Source organism: Haliotis cracherodii, unplaced genomic scaffold, assembly GCF_022045235.1.
Source record: "Haliotis cracherodii isolate W230 unplaced genomic scaffold, xgHalCrac1.p SCAF_4, whole genome shotgun sequence".
Taxonomy (NCBI): domain Eukaryota; kingdom Metazoa; phylum Mollusca; class Gastropoda; order Lepetellida; family Haliotidae; genus Haliotis; species Haliotis cracherodii.
In genome coordinates, this window is record NW_027266297.1 from 25143680 (window position 1) to 25152902 (window position 9223).

The window sequence follows — 9223 nt, forward strand, 5'->3', positions numbered from 1 at the left end:
AATATATTTGGTTTTCATTGAAAATTAGTTTAATGATATCAAGTAATTTAACCTGTCAATGCTCGCTTTTGTTTCCAATGATTCGTTGCAAGACCGACCATCCTCGCACTTCCGGCAACCCAGCACTTATACCGGATATAGAACATTCAGTTCAAGAAAGACGGAAACTCAGAAAATAACGTTTCTCGGTCGTAACGAGTATTTGATGAAGGTTGCGTGACTTAGACTGCAGCTGCGTGTCTGAGACTGCGATTGTCTGATTAAGATTGGATGAAGGCGTGTAGGTGTGTTTGTCATTTGAAAGGTAAGGTTCAAGTACGTATTACACAATCTCCTGTAACATGTGATATTAAGTTTGCCTACAATACACTTTATAAGTTTGGAACAACCCCTACTCCATGCTTATCGAAATCCGCCTAAATGTACTCTTCTAACCTGGCATACGTGTAGAAGATCCACAAAGTTATAGAAGAAGCAACAAAAATATTACAAATATTGATCCTAGTATTTAATAGTGTTTCTATAAATAGAATTTAAACAGGTTTCAAACGCTGGGTCTTCTTTAACTCAATATTTTTTGGGAAATATTACCCCCCCCCCCCCCCCCCCAAAAAAAAAAAAAAAAAAAAACCCTCAAAGAACCCAACACAACAAAAAACAAACAACAACAACAAAAAACAAAAAACAAACAAACATAAAAAATCACCCCACCCACCCAACCCCCCCCAAAAAAAACAACAAAACAACAAAAAACAAAAAAAACCCCAACAAAACAATACAAACTAAACTAAAATATATTTGTTTTTAAATCCAGAATAATATACCATTATAATACGAATACCGATGTAGACATGTTCTTCTGGTGACAACCATAACAGTTTCAAATGATTCCGAGACAGATTACAAGCTTGGTCATTGGAGAACTACAAAGAGCACATATAATTACTACGTTCTTGATCCGAGGACAAGGATTCACTCGGTCGCCAGAGCAACGAAATAATTTTTAAGCCATTAATCGTCGAAGAATCCATCAGTTCCACAGATACAACATCTCACGAAAAAGCACTGTGCCTCTTTTAACAACAGTAGGCTAAACTAAATTGCGAAATACGAACGCAAATCAAACACCATCAATTAACGAGCAAGAGTGTTTTACTGGAAAGAAGCATTGATTATGTGAACATGACGGTGACCTGTATGCGAGTGAGACCCCGAAGTCAAGTCAGGTTGCCGAGCGGTCAGCGAAATTGATTAGCAGATCGGCACAGACCATTATTGGTATAACATCGGCATGTGTGGGAGGGAGTGAGGGACCGCGATCGATAACCAGGGGGAAACGCCAGTGCAAAGTCTATTTCTGACCGAAAAACATCAATATTTTACTTGAAATGTCACAACACTTCATGTTGTGCTGTAAGGGACATTGACACCCGTTTGTCGGAGTTACATCTGGACAAGTTCTATTTACATCGATAATTACTTGCAATTGTTTGCTTGTGAATGCAGGTTTTCCATACGATTTCACGAAACCTCGGCCTGCGCGTCTAAAGTTGGCAGTACTTAGAGCGATATACGGGCCCAGTAAGCGTGAACTCGGAACAGGCACACTGTATATTAATATATCTATAACCTTTCCAGTTGAGGTTATATCAAACAACAGGCTAATTACTCTAATAATGAATCTATTTTCAGTACAGAAGATGACCCGTTTGAAAGTTCCATCATCGTTCACGGTGCCCATGCCGCGGTATAGAATGTGTCCGTTTATATCTATTGATCTGCCTTACAACATATTAGATTCTGTGCATCGACCCAGGTTATAATTACTTGAAGCTGATTTTGAAAAGGCCACGGAGATGTGTTAGTATATGTGGGACTTCTAGATCAGAGGCAGTTGGGTACCTTAGGGGTTAAAGCGTTCTCTCGTCACGTCGAAGGCCCGGGTTCGATTCCCCAAAAGGAGGAATATGTGGAGCCCATTTTTAGTTCTATTGATATATGTGGACTCACGCACTACTTCATCTAACGAGATAGAAAGGTTTTATATATCCTATTCAAAAGAAGTAAAAGAAGACTCGACTTTTTTTCATATGACTAAGGTTAATCTGTCATGGCTGTTGGGTATTGCAACACACAACTTTTCAACTGTGGGTGTTCTTTAACTTGTTTTGAGTAGCATATTTGAGTAAACTGGCCTTTTCATAAACTAAACCATATCCGTATGCGTGCTATTTTACGCCGCATCCAGGCACGACTAGTGTAAATACCAATGTTTGGGCCGGATCAGGCACAATATGCATCAGTTAGTGGTACATTTGAGAGGACTAACGTTCATACTTTATATAACGACAGTGAGTATGCTTTGCAGTTAGGACACACTTTTAAAAGTTGTTTCACGGATTTATTTACAGGAAAATACCTGTCTATAGGTTGGGAAAAAAGCAATTTCGTTTATTTTTAGTTTTCTGCTCTACTGCAAGTCGGCTGGTATAAACATACATATGATTTAATGTGGGAGAAGAGACTGCAACTCGGCTGGTACAAAAGTACATATGGTTTAATGTGGGAGAAGAGACTGCAACTCGGCTGGTACAAAAGTATATATGGTTAAATGTGGGAGAAGAGACTGCAACTCGGCTGGTACAAAAGTACATATGGTTTAATGTGGGAGAAGAGACTGCAACTCAGCTGGTATAAACATACATATGGTTTAATGTGGGAGAAGAGACTGCAACTCGGCTGTTGCTCGAAGCAATGCCAACATGAGGAATCAAGTGGGAGAAGAGACTGCAACTCGGCTGGTATAAAAGTACATATGGTTTAATGTGGGAGAAGAGACTGCAACTCGGCTGGTATAAAAGTACATATGGTTTAATGTGGGAGAAGAGTCTGCAACTCGGCTGGTATAAACATACATATGGTTTAATGTGGGAGAAGAGACTGCAACTCGACTGGTATAAAAGTACATATGGTTTAATGTGGGAGGAGAGACTGCAACTCGACTGGTATAAACATACATATGGTTTAATGTGGGAGAGGAAACTGCAACTCGGCTGGTATAAACATACATATGGTTTAATGTGGGAGGAGAGACTGCAACTCGGCTGGTATAAACATACATATGGTTTAATGTGGGAGAAGAAACTGCAACTCGGCTGGTATAAACATACATATGGTTTAATGTGGGAGGAGAGAGTGCAACTCGGCTGGTATAAACATACATATGGTTTAATGTGGGAGAAGAGACTGCAACTCGGCTGTTGCTCGAAGCAATGCCAACATGAGGAATCAAGTGGGAGAAGAGACTGCAACTCGGCTGGTATAAACATACATATGGTTTAATGTGGGAGAAGAGACTGCAACTCGGCTGGTATAAACATACATATGGTTTAATGTGGGAGAAGAGACTGCAACTCGGCTGGTATAAACATACATATGGTTTAATGTGGGAGAAGAGACTGCAACTCGGCTGGTATAAACATACATATGGTTTAATGTGGGAGAAGAGACTGCAACTCGGCTGGTATAAACATACATATGGTTTAATGTGGGAGAAGAGACTGCAACTCGGCTGGTATAAACATACATATGGTTTAATGTGGGAGAAGAGACTGCAACTCGGCTGTTGCTCGAAGCAATGCCAACATGAGGAATCAAGTGGGAATACGGTTGTGCATCTATGCATGCTATACATTTCAGGAATACAACAAACTTAATTTGACTCATGTTTAATATGTCAACTTCACTGGGCCCTTGGTTAGAAAATATGTTTTGTGTATAAATATGCCATCAGCTTAAAGACGGGATAAAAATAGAAAAAAAACCCTGAATGTTTTCTTTCCATTTCAACAAAAGTTACAGTCGGTGGATCCGTAAAGCAAGTCAAACATTGTGCGGCCTTTGGGGTTATGCAATAGGGCTGTTACATCGCACTTCATGGGAGAAACTTCCGGTTCCTGAGTCATCAGCGATGATCACCGAATTCGTAACGAACTGGAACCCCCTGATCCCCATAAACTCTTGGACCCCAAACATGGCTCTTGGGGCCTCTTCTTTCCTTATCCGGAACAGAAATACCAAACTATCTGCTGACACCTTTGTTATTCAGTTGTTTGTTGTTTAACGCCGCACTCAGCAATATTCCAGCTATGTGACAGCGGTCTGTAAGTAATCGAGTCTTGACTAGCCTTTCCAGTGATTGACGTCATGAACATCGATCTACGCAATTGGGATACGATGACATGCATCAACCAGGTCACGGGTATGGTCATTCAGGAATATATAGAGAGAAGAGGATATTAACTAAGGGTAAGCGAGTGAGTGAGTTGGGTTTTACGCCGCTTTTAACAGTATTCCATTTATATCACGGCGTGTCAGCTTAATGAAGGGATGCAGGTCTCAGACGTTTACCACTTCGGTGAAACCCACGAGCACGGGTATGGTGCTGACAAACCTAGAAACATAATCGGGGCGAACCGGGATTCGAACCCACAATCATAGGTTTCCGGCGTGCCCAAGGGACGCAACTCTGCACAGCGAATCGCGGGGCCTTAGACAACTGGGCCACCCGCGCCCCTTTTAACTAAGGCAGCAGAATATATTGAAACAATAGTGTGTGAGTGAGTTGAGATTTAGGACGATATGACCATTATCTCAGTTACATCACGTCGGTTTAGTGTTGGGAGAAAACCCCAAGTGATGCGGATCTTTGATGAAACCACCGAGCAAGGTATGATGCTGACAAACCAAGACTGTCAATCATGACGTCTACCGTGTTGACATTAAACTTTTGCTGATTAGTTTAGGTCTGTTGGCACTATTTTTTTTACACATTCTAGGCAAGGGGTCAGTACTCGCAATTAATTTACTTACAGAAAACATGACAAATCTGGGATTCGAACCCACGACCCCGGGTTACTGTTTGTTTGTTTAACGCCGTGCTCAACAATAGTCCAGCTATGTGACGTCTGTTTGTTGATAATCGAGTCTGGACCAGACAATCCAGTGATTGACGTCATGAGCATCTATCGTCGCAGACATAGATTGCATCAACCAAGTCAGCGAGCCTGACCAACCGATCCCGTTAGTCGCCTCTGATGACAAGTATAGTCGCCTCTTATGACAAACATAGTCGCCTCTTACGGCAAGCATGGGTTGCTGAAGACCTATTCTACCCCGGATCTTCACGGGTCACGGCAAGCATGGGTTGCTGCAGTCCTATTCTACCCCGGGTCACACAGGTTATTGGCACGTATAGGATACGCACCACTGCACATCGTACTGCGGTGCCTTGTGCGTCAGCGGTGACATTGCTTGTAGATAATGATAGTAAGCGACCTGAGCGACAAGGTATGTAGAGTTACTTCCCTTATATACAGTGCGTCTGTTGGAGTTGGTTACACACAGCCAACTGTTTCCCTTGGACTTCTTTTGTGACGTTATATTTACAAAAATAATAGTTCGGTCTTCCACAGCCAAACGATGTACATGTAAGAACTGCCTGGCATTAAACTTTCAATAACATCGCAAATTGTGGCTGGTTTGTCCAGCTCCATTTCCAAGTACAGGAAGCTAATCACACCAATCCCAGTTCCGCACCAAATGTCACCTACTTGAAAATATTGTTGACATTCACCTTTGTCTGAGTGGGGTATTCATGTTTAACTGCGGCATGGTATCTCAGTGAGCTAGCACTATAAGTACAAGCAACCACACACACACACACACACACACACACACACACACACACACACGTCGCTATATATGTGCAATAATCCATTTCACCTCACCTCATCAGGCAATAAGTAGACTGCCTGAACATTCACTCCGCCTGAAATGTTCAGTCAATATACATACTGCCTGAGAAATGAGACTGGATTTTAGACAGATTGACTGAAACGAATAAGACTCCTTAATGTATTCTCATTTTAATTTGGATCTATTTTCATCTTACGATGATCAAAGTAACTTCTGTAACTAATTATAAATGTTTACACAATGAATTGATTGGTTCTTGAGTGAATGAGTCAATATACATACCGATTATACACATTGACTTTAATAATATACATTGTTATAACAGTGCCCGTTTCACATGGAATTTGTATGTTTAAACCAATCGAAAGGATTTAAAAAGTGCAATCAAAGGATATGTTATAACGATATACATATTATGTGTTGTTTCTATAATAAACTACACTGCATTGTAACAATAGGGTCACGACGTGCAACAGCTGATGTGAACAAGGTCATTTAGTCCGCCTCGTCCATCGGTTTTTCGGTGAACATCAAGAAAAGTAATATTCACAGACTGCAGGACAAAGAAAATACGTAATTAACAGTCACAAAAATACCCCCGCAACAAAAATATGTTTTTAGGGAGCTTTATAACTATACAATTACCTCTCGAGTAGGGGAGACATAATCATATATGCTATTAAGTATCTGTTCCTGGTAGGTGGCGAAATTCATCACAGAGTAATAATTCATTGAACTGACATATTTACAAGAATCATCCATAATGCAGTGAAATCCCGTTACCGTTCCGAGTAAGGTCGTCCGGGTTAGCTTGTGTCCGGATGAACGAATCATGGGTGCGTTGTTAGCTTGTTAACCCCCCTAAGTAGGGGTGATGACTCAGTATCAGCAGCCATAATAATGACCCCAATACACGTGGTCCTTAAGCGTCATCGGTCGCGGAGAGTAGTTGGATGGGTGACCGCGACCGGCAGATTGACCCTTGAGAGTTTCTATAGCTTCGAAATATGCCTCTGTTCGCCCAACATTAAAATGGGTACTCGGCGGCAGGATGAGATATTATCACGCCTGCTAACCCTCTAGCGCCCGACGAGCAGCTTGGGTTGTATTCTCCCCAGGGAGCTGAGAATGAAAGTCGACTGCACACAGATCAACTGACAAGGCTAATAATGTTAGCGCGTTGATCGTTCACCGTGTGTATGGAGTCTAGCGCAGTATAAGTCCACATATTTTATTATTATTTTATTACACCTCTACTACAAACTATTTTGAATATCACGTGGCCGTAATTTTCTCGTGTTTGTAAACAAACGCGCTTATTCTAAATTCACAATAGTCCTGCCTAGTGGAAGCCTTTCAGTCCGATCTACAGATTGTTTTGATTAATTACTAATTACAGAAGATGTGCTACTATAATCGCCAGGAGTATGCCCGTATACTGATATGCAAATCAAAGTAACTGTATCGCTAGATATTCATAGAGCATCGATGACACCACGTGGAGTCGCATCACCAATGTAAACAAAGGTTAAATACACAAATGGAAATGGCGTTTTCACATTTTCGCAATAAAAGTTAGCCATATCATGATAATATGTTTATCTAAATGTGTAGACGTTTCAAAACTGAAATATATGAAACACATATATAATTTGACAATTGACTGAGAAAGATGTGACGAATCATCTCGCTTCTCTGTGGCAGAGGTACACTGTTGACCACAAGGAACTATGGGTAGAAGGGTCGTTGCAGGTCTTCCGGTCAAACTGTTGATGTTTCTCTGTATGTGCGATAACACAGTGTGTTACATCTATGGATCATGGTCCCTTTTCATCCTTCAATTCAATCACATTGTCGATCTACATGTACAGGTATATGGAATCTGCCAGGAACTGGTATGACTGGTATACCAATATGACTGGTATTGGTCGATTTTTTAGCGCTTCTTACAGTCACATAAAATTAATCGGAGTAGCCTCCCATTACATAGATGCTTTGTAACTTCGAGTGCGTAAGGGGAACAACATTCATTGTACCCATGTGGAAAATCGAACCCGTGCCTTCGTGGCCTTCTCCTGTAGGTGTCCCAACCATCCGCTACAGTGAATACGGAGCGATTCCAGTCACGCAGCACCCGTAAATTAAGTATATAAAACAGGGACTTCGTATCAAATAGTACTATTATAGATAAGGGAAACAGGGCTACTCGATGCGCCTACGACAAGTGAGAGGGATAGAGATTATATAGATATATCAACACACGTAGATGCATTAAGGGCAGTGAAATATAGACAGTAGGAAAACTCGACAGGCAGACAGACACCCGGACATACCCGGGCACACACACACACACACACACACACACACACACACACACACACACACACACACACACACACACACACACACACACACACAGAGGCATCGACAAAAAGAAAAACGCACAAGCATACAGACAGGCAGGCAGGCGTACGGACACACGCATATACAGATATACGGACTAACACACAAACAAATACAGACATACATACCGACAAACAAACAACTGGACGGACATACGGACACAAACACATACACCCAAGCAGACAGACACACTCATAGACATACAGACACGTGCATAGATACAGATAGGACAAAAAAATACAAAAAAGACATTTGTGGTGTAAATATTGTAGATGGTGATGGTATTGTGTTAGTTCAAATGTTAGCAACTGTTTCTTCTTGCTTTTAGCATGCGAAGTCGGTAATATCCCGAATGTAAATGTCCATGAGTTGTTTTTCCTAATGTACTTTACGTGACTTTAATAATCTAATCTTTATAACATACACCCGGAAATAGTTGAAAACCAGTCCTTTATTTTCATTTGTCCCGAACATCCGTGTATCTTGGAAATATCCACACAGGACTATCATATGTTGAGGATATCATGTGTTCACGAAAAAGTGGGCGTATCCTGCCCCACCGGCGAAATTACTCATTCCTGCAAATCACCAAAATGATGACAAGAATCCGTTCATAAATAATAATTGTGTTCTGTTGACAAGAAAGGATTTTAACCATTTGGTAATATTCAATTTGACACCCATGTTCATGCAATTTTCATTAAGAGATGACATTGAATTGGTCACGAAATGTGTTCTAAGACATGAATCAGCCAGTTCTAAATGTTTGTAACTACACAGGTTCATTACACGGCTAGACGTAAAACTATGGCAGCAAATACATCCAGGGTATTTATCGACATACAAGTAAAATGTAGATGTTATACACTTGACAGTCGAGGATTATTTAGGATTAAGGTTTGTAGAATATATTCAACGCAAACACGGTATGTACGGTATTTCAGTCTTCTGTATTGATATACGACGCTTAAGTGGCACAGATCGTCGCATGGGTTTCGTGAAGTCACACCGATGGTTATAATATAGAAGAAACGGATCAAGGTAGTAACACTGCTCTTCAGAG